Source organism: Scyliorhinus canicula, chromosome 21 (genome assembly GCF_902713615.1).
Source record: "Scyliorhinus canicula chromosome 21, sScyCan1.1, whole genome shotgun sequence".
Classification (NCBI taxonomy): domain Eukaryota; kingdom Metazoa; phylum Chordata; class Chondrichthyes; order Carcharhiniformes; family Scyliorhinidae; genus Scyliorhinus; species Scyliorhinus canicula.
Window position 1 is genome coordinate 52,183,132 of NC_052166.1, and position 21,070 is coordinate 52,204,201.

Consider the following 21,070-nt stretch of genomic DNA (forward strand, 5'->3'; position numbering starts at 1 on the left):
TTGAGGGGTGGCAGGTGGAACTGATGCCCAGAGAGAGGAGATAACCTACCCTTACAGCTCAATGGAGATCTTTGTTCTTCTCCCTAAATTGTACAGCAGTCCTCCTGATCCTCCTGGTTATGCTGCCGTCACTGACAGCCGCTATCACTGACAGCCGCTATCACAGTCTCCCAGGTGGTATTGGTGACCCTGCTGCTGGTCCTCCAACTTCCTGGGAGAACAGGGTGTGCTGTCTCACATCGACAGTGTGGTGAAGCCAGTCCAGGTCATCATCTCCAGAGCGAGGCACAGGTCTGCGCGTTGCCATGCTGGAGTGTTGACTGGGAGTGAGTAATGAGGGAGGTTTTAAAAGCAGCTCCCCCTTAGCGGCGAGACTCTGAGGCGCGGGTCCGGTGAATCAGACAGCGAGACAGCCGGTAATGACAAGATTCTCATTTCCGGCACTAAGTACCGTTACATACGAGCTGAGTTCTCGCCACCACGGCCATCGAGAAACACCCAAAACGACACTTAAAATATAAAATCGCGCCCTCGGTTTCTCTTCACAGAGGCTGCCTGACCTGCTGAGTATTCCCAGAGTTTTCTGTTTTTATTATTCCAAGGAAAATGTTGTCCAGAACAATGAGAATTCCCGGCTCTCCTTTGACAATACCACAGCTGGAAACTAGCTGACAAGGGCCCGCTTTAACATCTTGTCAAACAATGCCGTGATCGCACAGGATCGTGCTGGAGTGTTAGGTCAGCTTTTGCAAGCTGAAGTCCTGGAATGACAAGCAACCTTGTGAGCTGGAGGAGACGGCACTTCCAACTCTCGCTAAGCTGGCATTGTTCAAGTGGTTTCAGTGGGACGCTCTCTTAAGTTTGCTTCTTGTCTGGTTAGTTCAAAAGTCATTTCTTTTTAAGAGCTGCTCATTCGAACTGTGGTGAATGACCCAGATTCGCTACAACACACAATGAAATCACTTGGGGACCAGCTGGGACCTGAATGGGAGTACAAGTGGCAGCGGTATTAATTCAAGGGTGGAAAGTGATGGTTCTGTCAACCTTGCGTTAAATAATGCCGTCTGTTCATTCTAAATGTTTGAATTATCTGTGTTTATGAAGGCAAACAGAAGCGGAATTATTTTTTTTGACATGACTCAGCTCCCATTCACCATTCCAAGTCGCGTGGGAGATACGAATGCAGGCTAAGGGTCTGGAACACATTTTACTTTGTGCTTCACATCTTGTTCACCTCCCCAGCCGCCCCATCTGTCGAAGTGACCAAAGCAGGAGGAGTGGCTAATTCTGTCGAGGCATTCGGAAGATGGGGGAATGGGCTTAAAAGTGGACAGGGGCATTTAATGTCAGCCTGCCTGATATAAAAACACATGGTAGCAGAAGAGCAAAGCTTTGCACAACATTCAGGCTGAAAAAGGAGGGAAAGGCACTTCAGGGTTCCTTTTCTACAAAAGAGAACCGGCAATTGAAAAAATGAAAATCGCTTATTGTCACGAGTAGGCTTCAATGAAGTTACTGTGAAAAGCCCCTAGTCGCCACATTCCGGCGCCTGTCCGGGGAGGCTGGTACGGGAATCGAACCGTGCTGCTGGCCTGCTTGGTCTGCTTTAAAAGCCAGCGATTTAGCCCAGTGAGCTAAACCATTTGGGCTCCGCACTATAAGATATGAAGGCTTAGGTAGAGTCCACTAGAATGGAGCCTGCTGTGAGGAATATATGAAGAAAGACTTGAGAAACTGGGACTTTTTTCATCAAAGCAAAACAGATGACATGATTTATATGATCAGGTGTGGAAAATGATGAAAGGATGGGACTGATTAGATAGTCACAGTGGTCGGGATTTTCCATTCCCATTCCCGCCTGAAAGTGAATGGACGTTTTGCTGGGCGACCAAGCTTTCTGTCCGGCCTGGAAAATTGTGGCCAGTGCTTCCAGAGTGAGAAACCACTGGATTGGATTGGATTTGTTTATTGTGACGTGTACCGAGGTACAGTGAAAAGTATTGATCAGCGTAGTCCAGACAGATCATTTGTACATGAAATGAAAATACGTAATGGGGCAAACATAAAATACACAAATACACAATGTAAATACATAGATCCAGGCATCGGGTATAGTACTACTCAGTAGAGAAGATGGGTGAAGAGATCAGGTCAGTCTATACGAGGGTCATTTAGGAGTTTGGTAACAGTGGGGAAGAAGCTGTTTTTGAGTCTGTTTGTGCGTGTTCTCAGACTTTTGTATCTCCTGCCCGATGGAAGAAGTTGGAAGAGTGTAAGCCGGGTGGGAGGGGTCTTTGATTATTCTGCCCGCTTTCCCAAGGCAGCGGGAGGTGCAGACAGAGTCAATGGATGGGAGATGGATTCATGTGATGGACTGGGCGGTATTCATGACTCTCTGTATTTTCTTATGGTCTTGGGCAGTTGCCATAAGAGGCTGTGATGCAGCCAGATAGGATGTTTTCTATGGTGCATCTGTAAAATATGGTAAGGGTCAATGTGGACATCCTGAGTATCCTGAGGAAGTTAGGCGCTGTTGTGCTTTCTTGCTCGCAGAATCGACGTGGGTGGACCAGGACAGATTGTTGGCGATGTGCACACTTAGGAATTGAAGCTGTCAACCATCTCCACCTCGGCCCCGTTGAAACAGACAGGGGTGTACAATACTTTGCTTCCTGAAGTCAATGACCAGCTCTTTAGTTTTGCTGACATTGAGGGAGAGATTGTTGTCATTACACCACTCCAGTGAGTTCTCTATCTCCTTCCTGTATTCTGACTCGTCATTGCTCGAGCAACCTTGCAGATGGAGTTGGAGCCAAATTTTGCCATGCAGTCGTGTGTATAGGGAGTATAGTAGGGGGCAAAGTACGCAGCCTTGCAAGTCCCTGGTATTGAGGACTATCCTGGAGGATATTTTATTATTTATCCTTACTGATCGTAATACAAAGCTACATGGGAGGAATTTTTAAGAGAAAGCAAAATAAGCTTCTCCATACCGTGTTTTCCTGACAACAGAGAGCCTCTCCTTCCTGGTGAAAATGGCGGATGGGCCTGGAAACCTTAAGTCCTGCTCACAAACACAGCGCTTCTTAATTTTACATGGTTGGGACTGGAATAAAGAACCCAAGAAATGGGGAGGAGGAAGAGACCCCCTAGACCGTCGAGCCTGCCCCACCATGATCTTGGGCTTCAACTCCATTTTCCTGCCCACTCCCCATATCCTATAATTCCCTGAGAGCTCAACCATCTGTCTATCCCAGTCTGAAATATATTCAATGATGCAGCATCCACAACCCTCTGGGGTGGAGAGTTTCAAAGATTCACATCCCTTTGAATTAAATAATTTCTCCTAATCTCTGTCCTAAATGATCGGACCCCTTATCCTGTAACTGTGCCCCCCCCCCCCCCACCAATGTTTTACACACCCCCAACCAATGGAAACAATCTCTCAATGTCTACAATATCATCGCCTTCAGAATCTTGTAGGTTTCAATGAGATCACCTCTCATTCTTCTGAACTCCAGAGAATATAAGCCCACCTCGCTGAGCCTGTCATCAAAAGACGACCACCTCCTCATCCCAGGGACCAATTTGGAGAACCTTGGCTGTCCCACCTCCAATGAAAGTACATCCTTTCTTAAATATGAAGATCAAATGTGCACATAGTGTAGCGGTCTCTGTATATTAATATACATGATCAATGTATGTAAATGTAGTACAGTCAATTCATCACTAGATGTCGCACTATCAGATAGTACAAGAAAGACTTTCCCGCTCTTTCTGCGAGAGTGTGCTTCAGGAGAGTGAATAGACAAGTCATAGATTAGCTAGAGAGAGAGAAATTAAACGTTATTTCATTATTACATTGTATAATTACTTGGATATCGCTACTGTATTTTATTTATTTTATTAGTTGAGTATTAAGTACAAAGGACTCAAAAAATATTATTCATATTTATTTATATGTTGCAGCTGTATAGACATAGTAATATAACACATAGTACCCCAGATATGGTCCCACCAAAACCCAGCACAATTTTATCAAGGTTTTTCTATCCCCACACTCCAATCCTCTTGCAAGAAAGGCCGACGTGCGATTTGCCTTCCAAATTACCTGCTGCACCTGCATGCTAACATTCTGCGTTCCTTGTATGGGCGCACTAATCTATTTGAACACTTCATACCATTTAGAAAATATTCTGTTTTTCTTACGACCAAAGTGAATAACTTCACATTTCCCTACATTATAATCCACCTGCCACCTGCCTCCTGTTGCCCATTCACTTAACTTATCTACATCTCTTTGCAGCCTTTGTGCCCTCCCGATTGCCTATCTTCGCTAACTTGGTCTCATCAGCAAACTTTGATACTTTCTGTCTCTTTGTCGAAGTCATTAGTATGGGTTGTAAATAGCCGAGACCCAACACTAATCCAGCACTCCACTATTCACTGCCTGCCTGCTTGAAAAAGCCTTGTTTATGCCCATTCTCTGCTTTCTATCCGTTAACCAATTCTTTGCCCTTGCTAAAATGTTACCCCGACTCAATGAGCCCTTATCTTTTGTGTGGGACTTCACAGAATGCCTTTTGGAAGTCCAGACATACATCTACTTGTTCACCTTCATCTACCCGACTAGGTACACCCTCAGAAACCTAATACATTTGTTAAATCGGGTTTCCCTTTAGTAAAACCATGTTAACTTGTTCCAATCATACAATGCTTTTACACAAGTGCATTGTTAAGGCTTCCTTAATAATAGATTGCAGCATTTTCAACAAGCAATGTTAAGCTAACTGGCACGTAGTTCCATGTTTTCTCTCTTCCTCTTTTCTGGAAAAGCAATGTATAATTGTCCAACTTTCAATCTAATCGGATTACCCGGAATCTAAAGTATTTTGGAAAATCATCGCCAGTGCATGAACTAGCTCTGTAGCTACCTCTTTCAGATCCCTAGGGTGTAAGCCACTAGGTGCCAGGGATTTGTTGGAATTTAGTCCCATAAGTTTCTCCGATTCTTTTTTTCTCTGATATTAATTTCCTTAATTTCCTCACTCTTTTAGCCCTTAAATTACCCTTTATTTCTGGTCTCAAACTTGTGCCTTCTACTGTAAGGACAGACACAAAATATTTGCCCATTGCTGCTGCTATTTTATCATTTCCCATGATAATAGTCCCTGTAAATCGCTTCTGGGGGATCAACATTTGCTTTAGCTACTCTCTTCCTTTTTATACAATTGTAAAAGCATTTACAATCTGATTTTAGATTTCTGGCCAGCTTATTCTCATATTCCATTTTTTTCCCTTTTTAATCAACTCTTCATAGTTTTCTAAAACAGTTCCAAATCTTCAAGCTGTTACTGTTTTTTTGGCAACATTTTCAGGTTCTTTTCTTAATCTGATACCATGCTTAACTTCCTGAATGAGCCATGGATTTGTTTTTCAATGAAATGTATTTTTGTTGAACATTTTGAATTGTTCCTTTACATGTTTTCCACTGTTCACTTCTCTCCATACAGTCTATTTACCCAATTAACTTTAGTCAGTTCTCCCCTCATACGTAAGTCATTGGCTTTGTCTAAATTTAAGATTTCTGTTTCCAATTGGAATGTGTCACTTTCAAACTTAGTATGAAGTTCAATGGTACTATGATCACTGTTTCCCAGTGGATCTTTTACTGTGACATTACTAATTGACCCTGCCTCAGTACACAATACCAGATCCCTAATTGCTATATTCCTAGCCAGTTCCACAACATATTGCTACAAGAAATTGTCATAGAAACATTCTACAATTTCATCTTCTAGATCATTCTTGCCAATTTGATTGTCCCAGTCTATCTGAAGAGTAAAGTTTCCCACAATTATTCAATTTCCTTTGTTACAACCAATAATGTATTGTTTAATGCTCTGCTCTGTTTAATGGTACAGCTACTGTTAGGTGGCCTATAAACTAGTCCCACCAGTATTTTCTGACTCTTACTGTTCCTAATTTCTACTCATACTGAGTCTACTTCATGATCTTCAGAAGTCAAATCCTTTCCTCCTGTGTCATTCTGTCTAACTTTCTGAAAGATTGTGTAATTTGGAATATTTATTTCCCAACCTTGATTAACTTGTAACCATGTCTCTGTAATGGTGATTTGATCATTTAACTTTATTTGTGCCATGTGCCACTAGTTTATCTATCTTAGTCAGGCTGGTGTTCGTACATGCACAGTTTATGTGGCCATTCAAACCATCAGCTGTCTGCACTAAAGTGTGATTTTGGTAGGGAAGGTGTGTGCAATACGAAGCATGAAGTTTAGACAAGGTAAGAGCTGGTCAGATCTTGGTAGATTCATTTGGATGCCCAGGGTACCTCTTTGGAGAGATAAAGTACCCGTTTGGATATGGTCTCAGGACACCTTTGGAGAGGTAAAGTATCCTTTGCAATTGTTAAAAGTAAACATGACTGTGCATTTGAAAAGTGCATAAACACATTGAAACTGTCAAAGCTGTCAAAGAACTGTCAAGCTGTCATAGAATGGTCAAAAAGAGTACTAGCTGAGTAGGCAACAGCAAAAGATGGTGGGTAGACATTAATTGACACTAAGCTGGCATAATGCGACAACAGCCATTGGGATGTGGAATGCACAGGGGGTATAAGAGGCCACAGCGGTGGGCAGAGTTGTCATGGGGACCTATGAGCTGCCATGGGGAGGGTCATGATCTGGTGTAGGTGGGGCATCGGGAGCACCTGGCGGCATCAGAGGGGTGAGGGCTATTCTTTGTTTCAATCTATTTTTTATTGAATTGAACAAACTGCCAGAGCACAAAGGCAGGCCTTTGGCCTGGCCTGCCTCCACAGCTGGGAGCCTCCACACCCGTTTTGCAGGAGCCGGGCCCGACCTCTAATCCAGCCCCGACCTCTAATCCAGCCCACTCAGAACAAAAACCCAAACTGCGAGCAGCCATTTTTAAAGGTCAAATCTGCAGAATCTGGAACTCTCGAATCTCTGTAACCCACCCAGAAGTGAAAACCTGAGCCAGAGAGTTGTGAGGCTGTGATTAGGGTTCCAAGATTAGTAGCTGATGCAGGAACTATGTCAACACAGATTAGTGTGGATCGATGGATAAAATAAAAGGAAACTAAAGAGATATGGGGAGGGGATGGTAACTACGATTATGTCTGGTGGAGGGTTCGGTTGGGCCAAATGGTCTGTCACATCTTACAACTTCCTTGTATTTCTGTTTATATGCAGCATCAATTCATACTATATCCTGCGGAAAGACAGATAAGAAGGTCTCCAGACCTCTGCTCATATTTGGAGTTGTCCGCTAAGAACTGTGCAATTGGTGCCCACAATAACCTGTTGACCCTTTCTTTCTCTTTCCAAGTGGTGAAAGGCTTTGCTTTTCCACAGTTCTCACTCTTGATGGTATGCCCAGAGCAGGAGCTCACAGTGCGGCTAGTCATGAGTGTAAATGCACAACAACTGATCTCAAAGTCCTTGGACTACAGAAAGGGAAGGAACCGCCTTCCAACCTCTGCCACCTTCCTTCAGTGGAGGAAAGGACGAAATGCGAGAGAGAAAAAAAAACTTATTTCCGGTTAATAAAGCAGCAGCAAGACAAGCATTTCCCAAATGAATCGATACCCCGGAATCTAGTTCCGTTTAGGTTTTAGTTATTTGTAACTGGATTCAACATTAAATAAGATCAATTGGCTTAAGCTGTTCATATCAACAAATATTTACATCGAGATCAATGTTACATTTTGCTGCTATTGCGCCTTCAGTTCTTTATTTGTGTCATATCTTCAGACACATTTTTGGTGGCGTATTGGAAAGATTAGCTGCCGGATGATTAATCTGTTTGAACCGGGCGACAAGCACTCCTTCCTTGGCCAAGAAGAGGAATGGGCAATACCCACTGAACCACAAGATCTACAGTGCTTCAAGAAATTAAATACGTACATCCATCAAGACGAAGTCTACTATCTTGGCTCCGTCCCCTTTAGAAACTATTCTGAAGACAATTAACATAATTTTGAAAGCTTTATCTCATAGTTGTGCAAGAATGGGTAGGTTTCAGGCGCTCTGCTTCACCAATATGCATTTGGATGCTCTTTAAGACGTGAGTTGGTGATGGGGACGGAACACGAGCCACTCCAGACGTCCACAGTCAGCATCATACGTCAGAGTGCTGCCAGGTAAACCTTCACCTACTCTACCCCAATCTCAGAAAAGGACTCCCTCCTGTGTCAATGTGGGTGGCACACCTGTGGCCAGTCTTCAGAAAGATGAACAGTTTCATTTCAATTACACTTAAGTAGGGGCTCACATTGTTAACACACACCTGGCTAGGAAACCCCAAACTCTGTGATTTAATTCCATCTGTCTGAGGTTGATTTGAACACAGCTCACATAGTTGAAGGATCACTCACTGCCCCTAAGAACTTCAGTTCTCTATTTGGTTAAACCAAGGCTCCATCTGCTCTCCCAGGTGGGAATTAAAGATACCATGGCACACATTCGAAGAAGAGCACAGTAGTTCTCCCTGGTGTCCCAGTCAATACTTACCCTCAATCAACATTACTAAACACAGCAGGTTATCTGGTCATAATCGCATTGCTGTTCCAGGGATCATGTGTGCAAATTGGCTGCCGGGATTCCTACATTACGACAGTGATTGCACTTCAGGAGGACTTCATTGTTTGTAAAGTGCTTTGAGAAGTCCCGGGATTGTGAAAGGTGCTATATAAATGCATGTCTTTCTTTCTCCATTTGGTTGAATTAAACTGGTTTTGTATTTTAAAAGGCACAGCTACTCACAGATACGATGGGCCAAATGGCCTCCTTCTGTGCTGTAAATAACAAACTAACAAACAAGATAGCACCAGAGACTTGGGTAAAAACAAAAATAATACAATTTTGTAAAATGTACGAAAATATCAACTGCCTATCGCAATCAGTGGAGAATTTATACATGCCTTTCCATAACCATGGATGATTTATCATTACTGTACAATCCTTCTCACCAATCCCTCTTCGCATTTGAGAGTACAGTGCTCAGAGCGCTGATGTGACAAGAAAGCTTACTGATGATTTGCAGTGATCTTACTTAAGAGGCTTCAAGATGGGTTGCATCAAAACTAAATATTGTTACATTGAGTGGAGATGTGAAAGATTAGAGTTCCTTTTTCTTGATGTTTGTGTTGTCGCAAATATAGGCTTTATTAAAATGAGAAGCACCCAGCTTCGTTAACCAGTTAACTGCAAAGACTATTCAAGCCTTTTATACCTCTAAACTTGGGGATCATCCTGCAATCTGCTGCCTTATTCACACTCTCACCAAATTCCTCTCTCACCACTGTCCGCGGTGACCTTGTCTCTCGGTCATGCAACCCGTCCATTTTAACATTCACATCTGTCTGCCTCGACTCTCATAAACTTCTACAGATGTGCGATAGAGAGCATCCTATCCGGCTGCATCTCAGCTTGGTATGGTAACTGCTGGGCCCAAGATCGCAAGAAACTGCAGAGTGTGGTGAACTCAGCCCAAAACATCACACAAGCTTCCCACCCTCCCATTGATTCTGTATTCACCTCCAGCTGCCTCAGGAAGGCAGACAGCTTTGTCAGATATCCCACCCACCCAGGCATTGCCTTCTTCCAGACCCTTCCATCAGGCAGAAGGTACAGAAGTCTGAAGACCCGCACATCTAGACATGTGAACAGCTTCTTCCCCACAGCTACAAGACTCCTCAACGGCTCTCCCTCGGACTGATCTGTTCTCTGTAAGAATGCTATTCACGACGCCCTATGCTGCTCTTGCTCATGTAATTGCTGTGTTTAGCCCTTGTTCCGTCACTATTTGCCGATGAACCATTTGTCAATGTACTCTGTTGATTATTCTTTTTGTCTACTATGTACGTACTGCGTACGTTCCCTTGGCCGCAGAAAAATACTTTTCATTGTACTCCAGTACATGTGACAATAAATCAATCAATCATCTTTGTTTTCAAATTCCTCCATGGCCTCAGCTCTTTCTTTCTCTGTAACCTCCTCTGTCTCTTCAGCCAACCAAGATATCTGCACTTCTCCATTTCTGGACTCCCGATTTCGATTGCTCCACCATCACTGTTTGTGCTTTCAGCTGTCGGGGCCTAACCTCTGGAATTCCCATCCCGAATCTCCCTATCTCACTCCGTAAAACCTTCTTTGTCTGAGATGATGTCCATCTCCCCTAACATTTCCCCGTTCGGCCCGGTGTCTAACTTTGCATTATACTCTGAGATGCCTCATTGAGTTAAAAGTGCTATTTAAAAGTAAGTTGGACACTTTCTCGCTGAATTGGGACATTTTCTGAGCAGCTGCGTCCCTCCAAACGTCCTTTCTTCACCAAATTTCTCACTCCAAATTTAGAAGTACAAAGGTAGCAAAAAAAAAGTTTTTTCTTGCATAGCAATCCCTCTTCATTCACATGCGACAACAATGCGATACTGAAATCATTACAAAACAGCACAGAACATCCAAAAAACTAATGCACATTTAGAAAGATGAGGCCATTGGCCAACTGGTTGTCCTGCCATTGTTAGCGGTCTTGCGTAGTCTTTACATTGCAGAAACAGGCGTTCAGCTCAACTGGCCTATGTTGGTGTGTATGCTCCATATTAGTCTCCTTCCACTTGCTTTGTCTGATCCTATCATCAAGAGAGACTTGGAAAGAGGACGATTACATGTATGCACTGGAATGGCTCCATTTTCATTTTGAGATAAAATTGCCCAATTCTGTTGCTCCATTTCTGCTCCTTCCTGTGAGCTCAGAGCACAACATTTTCTCTCTGATGTTCTCCTTGTGTCTTCTATTTCTTTCTCACTTCTCTCCATTTTACTCTTCATTCATGAACTTTCATTTTTTTTGTGCAAATCTTCTTCTGCTTTTCTTGTTACTTCACTCATCATGTCATGTGTTTGCCTCCTTGTGCCTCCCCCGGGTTCACATCAGCTGCACCCCCTTCCCCAAGTTTATACCAGCCACACCCCGTCCCCCGAGTGTATACCTGCCGCCCTCCTCACCAACCCCCCCCTCCCCACGTTGATGCCAGTGACACCCGCTCCGAGTTTAAACTGCCATCCTTGGCCTCTGATGCGACCATCAATTCATTCAGAGACACGAGTTGAAGTAAACTGTGGCTGCAATCGGCTTACAACTGAGTTTATACCTTTTCTACATCACTTAAGTCACTCAACTCTGGTACTATTTTAGTTTAGTTCCTCTGCACTCTCTCCCAGGTATTGAAATCCTTCCTAAAGTGCAGTTGCCAGGACTGAAGAAAGAACAAAGAAAAGTACAGCACAGGAACAGGCCCTTCGGCCCTCCAAGCCCGTGCCGACCATGCTGGCCAACTAAACTAAAATCTTCTATACTTCCTGGGTCCGTATCCCTCTGTTCCCATCCTATTCATGTATTTGTCAAGATGCCCCTTAAATGGTCACAATACTCCAGCTGAGCCCTAACCAGTGTTTTCTAAAGTATTATTGTATTATTCCCTGCTTTTGTACTCTTGCACCTTCTGAAAACCCCCATGAGGCCCAGGGGGAAACCATAATTGATCTCCCCATGGGGCTTGTGGAACACCAGCTTCCCTGCTAATGTCCGGAGGCCCACCCTGCTGAGGCCTGTAAGATCAAGGACAAAAACCAGCCTGCACAGGGACCGGCATGTTAGTTGACCCAGAGGGACTGTGTATGTAACTAGTTCACTGCCGTGGGCAGAGGTTATGCCACATTAATTAAAATCTATGTTTTTCTTACCACTAGCTTCCAGGTCATTAAATGTCTCTATTCATGAAAACAAATATCTAAATGCATTTAGGAACCTCATTCTGAATTTGTCCTGTCACATTCAAAGGCGTGTGTACATACCTCCAGATCTTTCTGTTCCTACACTCCCTTTTAAACTGTATTGTGTAGTTTATATTTCTCTCCCCATCATACCCCACATAAGTAAATATTGTGGGAGCCAGGTACATCGCTGACCTTCTCACCCTGTTAAAAATATCCCTACTGCACAAGAATAGAATTGTGAATCTTCACTCTGCTATTACATCCCCCAAAACGGGCAGGATTCTGCGAAAACCGGCAGGGTGGGCAACTCCGGCGTGAAGGAGTGGCGTGAACCACTCCGGCGTCGGGCCACCCCGAAGGTGCAGAATCCTCCGCACCTTCAGGGGCTAGGCCGATGCTGGAGTGGTTTGCGCCGTGCCGGCCGGCACAGAAGGGGCTTGGTGCAAAAGGGCCTCCGCCAGCCGGCACGAGTTGGCGCATGCGCGGGAGCGGCAGCATGTCCCAGCACATGGGCAGGGGGGTTCATCTCCTCATCGGCCGATCGCGGACCGGGCCACCGTGGGGGTACCTCCTGGGGCCAGATCTCCCCCCCCCCCCCCCCCCACGCGCCCCCCAGGAACCCGGAGGCCACCTGCTGAGCCAGGTCCTGCCGTTAAGTGCCTGTTGTAATTTACACCAGCGGAACCGGCCGAAATATGGTGGCCACTCGTCCCATCGCGAGCCGGAGAATCGCCGGGGGGCGGGGGGCACTGCCAGCAGCCGCCAACCGGCGCAGCGCGATTCCCACACCCACCAAATCCCCGGCGCTGGAGAATTCGACAGCCGGCGGAGGAAGGATTCACGCTGCCCCCTGCCGATTCTCCGACTTGGCAGGGGGTCGGAGAATCCCACCCGTTATTCTCACCAATGATGAATTTATATTGAGCCTCTCGTATTCTCGGAGTGATGACCCAAGGTGTTTCACAGCCACAGAGGTACTGTTGTGGTAGTGCGGTGATATCGGCCAACAGCCAACACAGCAAATCCCACGAACAGCGGTGGGATAAATGACCAATTAATCTGCTTTTGTAGGCGTTAACGTAGGGGTAAATGTTTCCCCGGAGACTCTGGGAATTCCCTTACTCGTCTTTAAATACCAGAACAAGCTCTTTTGCAGATTTTTGGGGCCTAAGTTTGATGTCTGATCTGAACGGCATCATCTCCAGCAGTGCCGCACTCCCTCAGTACCGGACTGAAACTTCAGCCGAGGTTATGCCTTGAAGTTGCTATTCACACCTTCTGTTTCTGAGGCAAGGCTGTTATCAACGGATCAGGCTGACACTAACAATGAAAGGCGCACTGGGAATGCCTTAACAACGCCGCTGGATGAATCTCTAGCTCGAACTCCATCACTTCAGCTGCTCCCCTCTCAGCAAATTGCCTGGCCAAACCTTTCCGCTTCTTTCCCTCACTTTCCTCCCATAAGACAATCCTTAACATCTACCTATGGTAACTTGACCACAAAAAGATAGTCGAAGCGCGTTGTGAAAATTAATCTTTAATATATAAAAACACAGTATGGACTCATAAACGGGAGTAGTTAGCTAAACATCGCAAAAACAGTAATGGGAAAGAATCTGAGCTAACGGCAGCATGGTGAACGTATTGCTGCTACAAGTCACCACTGTATTGTACTGTACTATGTTGATGCCCCTGTGGGTTCCGCCTGTGGCTCCGCCCCCTCAGGGGTGGTATATAAACCTGTAGCCTGTAGGCGGCACTCAGTACAGGGCAGTCGCAGGCAGGCACAGATCTGGCTTATTAAAACCACTGTACACTTCTGCTAGTCGTCTCATGTGAATTGATGGTTGCATCAATTTAATAAGCTAAGATTTCGCAATGGAAGCCTCCCTCAAACCTAATCGACTGGAACTCAACCCACCAGCAGCTGAAGCCAAAGGGATTTTCTCGCATTGGCTCCACTGCTTTGAGGCCTACCTCCTCCTCGCCCGCCGTCACCGAGGTACACAAGCTGAGTCTCCTCAACGCCCGGGTGAGCCACAGAATCCTTTCACTAATCGAGGACGTCACCACGTACGCAGACGTGGTCGCGATCCTGAAAAACGTGAGGCTGGTGAATGAAGTGTTCGCGCGGCATCTCCTCACCAAACATCGTCAACGCCACAGGGAATCGCTGGAGGAATATCTACGCGACCTGAGGGTACTCGTTCAGAACTGTAACTACAAGGATGCCACGGCCTCGCAGCACATGGAACTCACCATCCGGGACACCTATGTGGCTGGAGTCCGGTCCAGTTATGTCAGACAGCAGGCCCGCATTCCAAATAATCTCCCTTGCTTCCGGATAACATTCAGTGTAGATCCGGGGGTACTGTGTCGCGAACATCGCGATACAGGGTGCAGAGTACGCCAATTTTAAACTTTATATCCTTCCCCATCTCTGCCCTCGTCTCTTGTTGGGACTGGACTTCCAGTGCAACTTCAGAAGCCTGACCCTGAAGTTCGGTGGACTCCTACCCCTTCTCACCGTCTGTAGCCTCGCGTCCCTTAAGGTCACCTCCTCCTTCGCTCTTCGCGAACCTCACCTCCGACTGTAAACCCGTTGCCACCAGGAGCAGGCGGTACAGTGCCCAGGACAGGACTTTTATCAAGTCGGAGGTCCAGTGACTCTTGAGGGAGGGGATCATCGAGGCCAGTAATAGCCCCTGGAGAGCCCAAGTTGTGGTCGTCAGGACCGGGGAAAAGAACCAGATGGTTGGATACTACAGCCAGACCATAAATTGGTACACGCAGCTCGATGCGTACCCCCTCCCCCGCATAACAGACATGGTTAATCAGATTGCACACTACCAGGTTTTCTTCACAGTAGATCTGAAGTCCGCATACCACCAGCTTCTGATTCGCCTGGAAGACCGCCACTCCACTGCCTTTGAGGCAGACGGCCACCTCTTCCACTTCCTCAGGGTCCCCTTCGGCGTCACCAACGGGGTCTCGGTCTTCCAAAGAACGATCAACCGAATGGTTGACCAGCACGGGCTGCGGGCCACGTCCCGTACTTGGATAACATGCGGCCATGATCAGCAGGACCACGACGCCAACCTTCAGAAGTTCCTCCAAACCGCCCAAGCCCTCAATCTCACCTACAACAGGGAGAAATGCGTTTTCTGCACAACCCGACTAGCCTTCCTCTGCTATGTCGTGGAAAACGGAGTCCTAGGGCCCGACCCCGACCGTATGCGCCCCCTCCTGCAACTCCCCCTTCCCCACTGCCCCAAGGCCCTGAAAAGATGCCTGGGGTTCTTCTCACACTATGCCCAGTGGGTCCCAACTATCCGGACAAAGCCTGCCCACTTATCAAAGCCACCATCTTTCCCCTGACGACTGAGGCTGGCCTGGTCTTCAGCCGCATCAAAGCAGACATTACCACGGCCGCGATGCACATGGTGGATGGGTCCATCCCCTTCCAGGTGGAGAGCGATGTGTCAGATGTCGCCCTGGCCGCTACTCTTAACCAAGCAGGCCCATGGCCTTCTTTTCCCGCAACCCTCAACACCTCCGAGATTCAACACTCCTCTGTCGAAAAGGAAGCTCAACCGGTAGGAGGTTCACCCTCGTCACTGACCAACAGTCGGTTCAACAACACACCGCGGGGCAAGATCAAGAATGATAAAATCTTGAGGTGGAGAATCGAACACTCCACCTATAATTACGATATCATGTATCGTCCAACGTGCAAGATGACCAACTTTGGGCCCTCCACAATGACCTCTGTCACGCAGGGGTCACCCGGTTTCTCCACTTCTTCAAGGCCCGCAACCTGCCCTATCCACCGAGGAGGTCAGGGCCATGACCAGGGACTGCCAAGTCTGCGCGGAGTGCAAGCCTCACTTCTATCAGCCAGACAAGGCCCACCTGGTGAAGGCCTCCCGCCCCTTTGAGCGCCTCAGCGTCGATTTCAAAGGGCCTCTTCCCTCCACTGACTGCAACGTGTACTTCCTCAACGTCGTTGACGAGTACTCCCATTTCCCCTTTGCCATCCCCTGCCCCGACATGACTGCGGCCACTGTCATTAAGGCCCTGCACAGCATCTTCACCCTGTTCAGTTTCCCCATTTACGTCCACAGTGACCAGGGCTCCTCATTTATAAGCAATGAGCTGCATCAGTACCTGCTCGGTAAGGGCATTGCTTTGAGCAGGACTACCAGCTACAACCCCCGGGGAAACGGACAGGTGGTGAGGGAGAACGCGACGGTCTGGAAGGCCGTCCTTCTGGCCCTATGGTCTAGAAGTCTCCCAGTTTCCCTCTGGCAGGAGGTCCTCCCCGACGTGCTCCACTCCATTCGGTCGCTCCTCTGCACAGCCATGAACGAGACCCCTCACGACGGTCTATTTGTCTTCCCCAGGAAGTCCACCTCCGGGGTCTGTCCTCCTCTGGACGCACATGAGGAGCCATAAGTCCGACCCCCTGGTCGAGAGGGTCCAGCTCCTACATGCCAACCCTCAGTATGCCTACGTGGCGCACCGTGACGGACGACAGGTCTCCCGCCGGTTCCCAGCGACTATCACCAACGTGCCCTTCCTCCCCCACCCCACACCGCCTATCACCACCAACTGAATCCCTCACGGCGGGCTACCAGCTGCCCCCCTGGGGATCCTGAACACCGTACCCGGCCATACCCGGCCTATACCCCCCTTCCCCCATCGCCGACACATCATGATGAAGCTCCAGACGATTCGTTCCCGGAGTCAACGAGTCCAACACCCGTGCCCGCAGCAACAAGTCCAATGCCTGTGCCTGCAATGAAGCCGGAGCTGAGGCAATCACAGAAAACGACAGACTCGATATGTGAGCCCACTTCACCCCCGCTGGACTTCAATTTTTAACAGGGGGTGAATGTGGTGAGCGTATTGCTATTACAATTCACCACTGTATTGTGTATTATGTTGATGCGCCTGTGGCTCCACCCCCTTGGGGGTGGTATATAGATCTGCAGCCTGTAGGCGGCACTCAGTACAGAGCAGTCGCAGGCAGGCACAGATCTAGCTGATTAAAACCACTGTTCACTTCTCCTAATCGTCTTGTGTGAATTGATGGTCACATCAGGCAGTTAAATACAAGTATATACAGGTTACAGCAACAAATTATGTCACGGCACTTACTAATGACATCAGCAATGGATTTAAATAAGAAGATGCATAGGAATAACACTCCATAACACTTCGCTCCTTTACATTTTAATCCCCCTTAAAGACAGAAATACAATGAAACTAATGCCTTAATTATGCGGCAGTCCTTCAGGAACTTTGCAACTAGACTGTGATCTGCACAGTAACACCGGTGACTCTGTCAACACTGGGTGATGCTTGACTTAGTTCAACTGAAACTGTGGGTATACAAGAACAAGAAGAAGAAATACCTTAGTTAGGCCACATTTGGAGTATAGTGTTCAATTCTGGTCGCCAGACTACCAGAAGGATGGAAGACTGTAGAGAGGGTGCAGAAGAGATTTGCCAGGATGTTGCCTGGTATGGAGGGCATTAGCTATGAGGAGCGGTTGAATAAACTCGGTTTGTTCTCACTGGAACGACGGAGATTGAGGGGCGGCCTGATAGAGATCTACAAAATTATGAGGGGCATAGACAGAGTGGATAATCAGAGACTTTTTCCCAGGGTAGAGGGGTCAATTACTCAGGGCATAGGTTTAAGGTGCGAGGGGCACGGTTTAGAGGAGATGTATGAGGCAAGTTTTTTTACACAGAGGGTAGTGGGTGCCTGGAACTCGCTGCCGGAGGAGGTGGTGGAAGCTGGGACGATAGAGATGTTTAAGGGTCATCTTGACAAATACATAAATATGATGGGAATAGAGAGATACGGACCCCGGAAGTGAAGAAGGTTTTAGTTTAGACGGGCAGCATGGTCGGTGGTATGGGGTAGGTTAAATAGGAGTGTCCCTTTCCTGAAACTGAGTCCTCTGGAAGAACCATTTCTTGTTGAATTTCCACGGCAGCATGTCCTTTTCTTCTGTCATCTGGAACTTTTGCTGACTCCGAGTCATGGCGTCGACTAATGTGATCTTCCAATGTTCAATTCCACTACCAAAGATATTGGACCACTTTGGTTAAGAATAACTCCCGGTAACCAATGCTTACGACTGCCAAACCCCCGATATAAACACAATCATTTGGGTTAAAACGTCTCTCCTTAGCATGATGATCATGTCTCTGCTTCTGCTTTTCTTGTCTCCTTCCCACTTTTGCTTTGACATCTAGATGCAGCAAATCCAGACTTTGGTCTTCTCTTTTTTATATATAAATTTAGAGTGCCCAATTCATTTTCTCCACTTACGGGGCAATTTAGCGTGACCAATCCACCTACCCTGCACATCTTTGGGTTGTGGAGGTGAAACCCACGCAAACACGGGGAGATTGTGCAAACTCCACACAGACAGTGACCCAGAACCGGGATTGAACCTGGGACCTCGGCCCTGTGAGGCAGCAATGCTAACCACTGCGCCAACGTGCTGCCCTAGACTTTGGTCTACTGCCCATCAATAATCTAGCTGGTGAGAGTCCTCTAGTTGTTTGTGGTGTGATACAATATTGAAATAAGAACCTTGAGAGCTTGGTCCCTAAAGAATCACCTGCAATCATCTATAATTCTACCTTCAATGTCTGAACAGCTCGCCCAGCCAAACCACGTGACGCTGGATGAAAAGATGCGGTACGCACATGGCGCATTCCACTCCTTTGCATAATCTCTTTGGAACAACTCACTCGTGAATATTGTACCAATTTCCGAAATTACAGAGTCTGGTGACCCATGCGTTGCAAACACTTGCCGTTGCTTTTCTATGGTATTGGAAGCTGTAGTGTTGTCATGATGTATACTTCTAACCACTTAGAATGTGCATCCACGATGTCTAAAAACATGTGACCCATGGAAGGACCTGCAAAATCCGCAACAAATCTCGACCAAGAATGATCAGGCCACTCCGAAGGATGTAATGGGTCTAGTGGCGCCATCTTCTGGTTAGATTGGCACGCAGAACAGGATTTCCAAAACTGCCACCAAAGTCCCAATGGTCAGAGAGCTGGCGCAATTCCGCAACAAAGTTGGCGACAGGCTGTCCAGTCTTCCGAAAATGACTATGGAATTTGAAACAATGCACAATTACTGAGGGCTTAGGATGCTGGCGATTCTGAACGAGTGTAGCTAAATCCACAAATAAGATCCCCCTCCCCTCCGCTGCCGGTTTCTGCGGTGTAGCTAAGTTTCTCACAAGCTTGTAAGTCTTCGCCCCGCATACACTCAGGGGAATTGAACACTTTCTAACCTTGTCTGCAATCCCATTTGCCAAGAAGAAGTGTTCCAACCTTTCTACATATTCGGTCCAGTACTCGTTCTCTTCCCCAAACTCACTGAGAGACCCAAACATAGCCGTGGTGCTGCTAACTTGTATTCCGTTGATAAACTTTGCAAAACTTTGTGGTGAAAGTGCTGAAAAGCAAATTGTTTTATTTTCATCGCCAACAAGACCACAAAAAGATAGTCGAAACACATTGTGAAAGTTAGTCTTCTTTAATATATAAAAATAACAAAGTTTAAAATACAGTATGGACTCAAAAATGAGAGAAGCTGCTCAAACATCAAAATAACAGAAAACGAAAAAAATTAGAACGCTAGTTAATTACGAATATAGACAGGTAGCAACAACTATGACATCACAGCACTTACTGATGACATCAGCAATGGATGTAAATAAGAAGATGCATAATAATAATTATATAACGCTACCTCTTTGACCAAGCTTGTGGTCATTTGACCTTGAATCTCCATCTGTGACTTGGTGTCCTTTTTTACCGAATCATAGAATGGTTAGTGCACAGAAGGAGGCCATTCAACCACTCATCTCCGTCCAGGCCATCTCCCAAACCTTTTCCTGGAGCCCTGCAAATTCTCTCTTCAGATCACTGTCTAATTTACTTTAGATCCTAACCGCTCACTGTGTGAAAAGGTATTTCTTATATCACCATTGCTTCTTTTGTCAATCTCCTTAAATCGGTGTCCTCTGTTTCTCGATACTTATATGTAAATTGGAACTGTTCCTCCCGATCTACTCTGTCTCAGACCCCTCACGATTTTGAACATTTCTACAAAATCTCCTCTCGGCCTTCCCTGCTCCAAAGAGGCCAATTCCAACTTCACCAATCTAACTGTAACTGAAGCCACTCATTCCCAGAACCATTCTGGAAAATCTTTTTCTGCACCCTCTCAAGGCCCTTCATATCCTTTCTAAAGTATGATGCCCTGAACTGGACACAATACTCCAGTCGCAGCTGAGGGGTGTGGGGGTTGGGGGGGGAGGGGGGGGGGGGGTCTTGTGGGGCAATTGATAGTGTCACTGCCTCTGAGGCAGAAGCTCCAAGTTCGAGGCCCACCCCAGGGCCTGATGCCGAAGATTCATAATGTGGCAAAGCAGTTTGTATATTAACCTTCAAAGCCTTCAACGCACACCGTTGGGAAGCGGTAAGAGCGGGAGAGATTCCTGGTCAGTCATGTAATGGAAAGAATGTTGGCACGTTTACCATATTATGCATAGCTCCAGTCTAGAAGGTGCATGCTGGCCTGAGTGAACTGGTAACACATCACTATCGTGGACTCCTTGCTTTTGTACTTTATGCCCCTATTTATAAATCCCAGGATCCTGCATTCCTTTTTTTAAAAATAAATTTAGAGTACCCAATTATTTTTTTTCCAATTAAGTGGTAATTGTAGCGTGGCCAACCCACCTATCCTGCACATCTTTGGGTTGTGGGGGTAAGACCCACGCAGGCATGCGGAGAATGTACCGAATAGAACATAGAACATACAGTGCTAAAGGAGGCCAGTCAGCCCATCGATTCTACACCGACCCACTTAAGCCCTCATTTCCACCCTATCCCCGTAACCCAATAACCCCTCCTAAACTTTTTGGCCACTAAGGGCAATTTATCATGGCCAATCCACCTAACCTGCACGTCTTTGGACTGTGGGTGGAAACCGGAGCACCCGGAGGAAACCCACGCAGTCACGGGGAGAACGTGCAGACTCCGCACAGACAGTGACCCAGCGGGTAATCAAACCTGGGTCCCTGGTGCTGCGAAGCCACAGTGCTATCCACTTGTGCTACCGTGCTGCCCTACAAACCATACAAACCCCACACCGACAGTGATCCAGGGCCAGGATCAAACACGGGTCCTCAA

The 21,070-nt window shown here is 46.7% G+C and overlaps 1 protein-coding gene across 6 annotated transcripts in view; it reads right to left on the minus strand.

Moving 5' to 3' along the window:
• Positions 1–21,070, minus strand: part of garnl3 (GTPase activating Rap/RanGAP domain like 3) — a 569,928-nt gene that overhangs the window by 316,944 nt on the left and 231,914 nt on the right. The gene's annotated exons all lie outside the window — the stretch shown is intronic.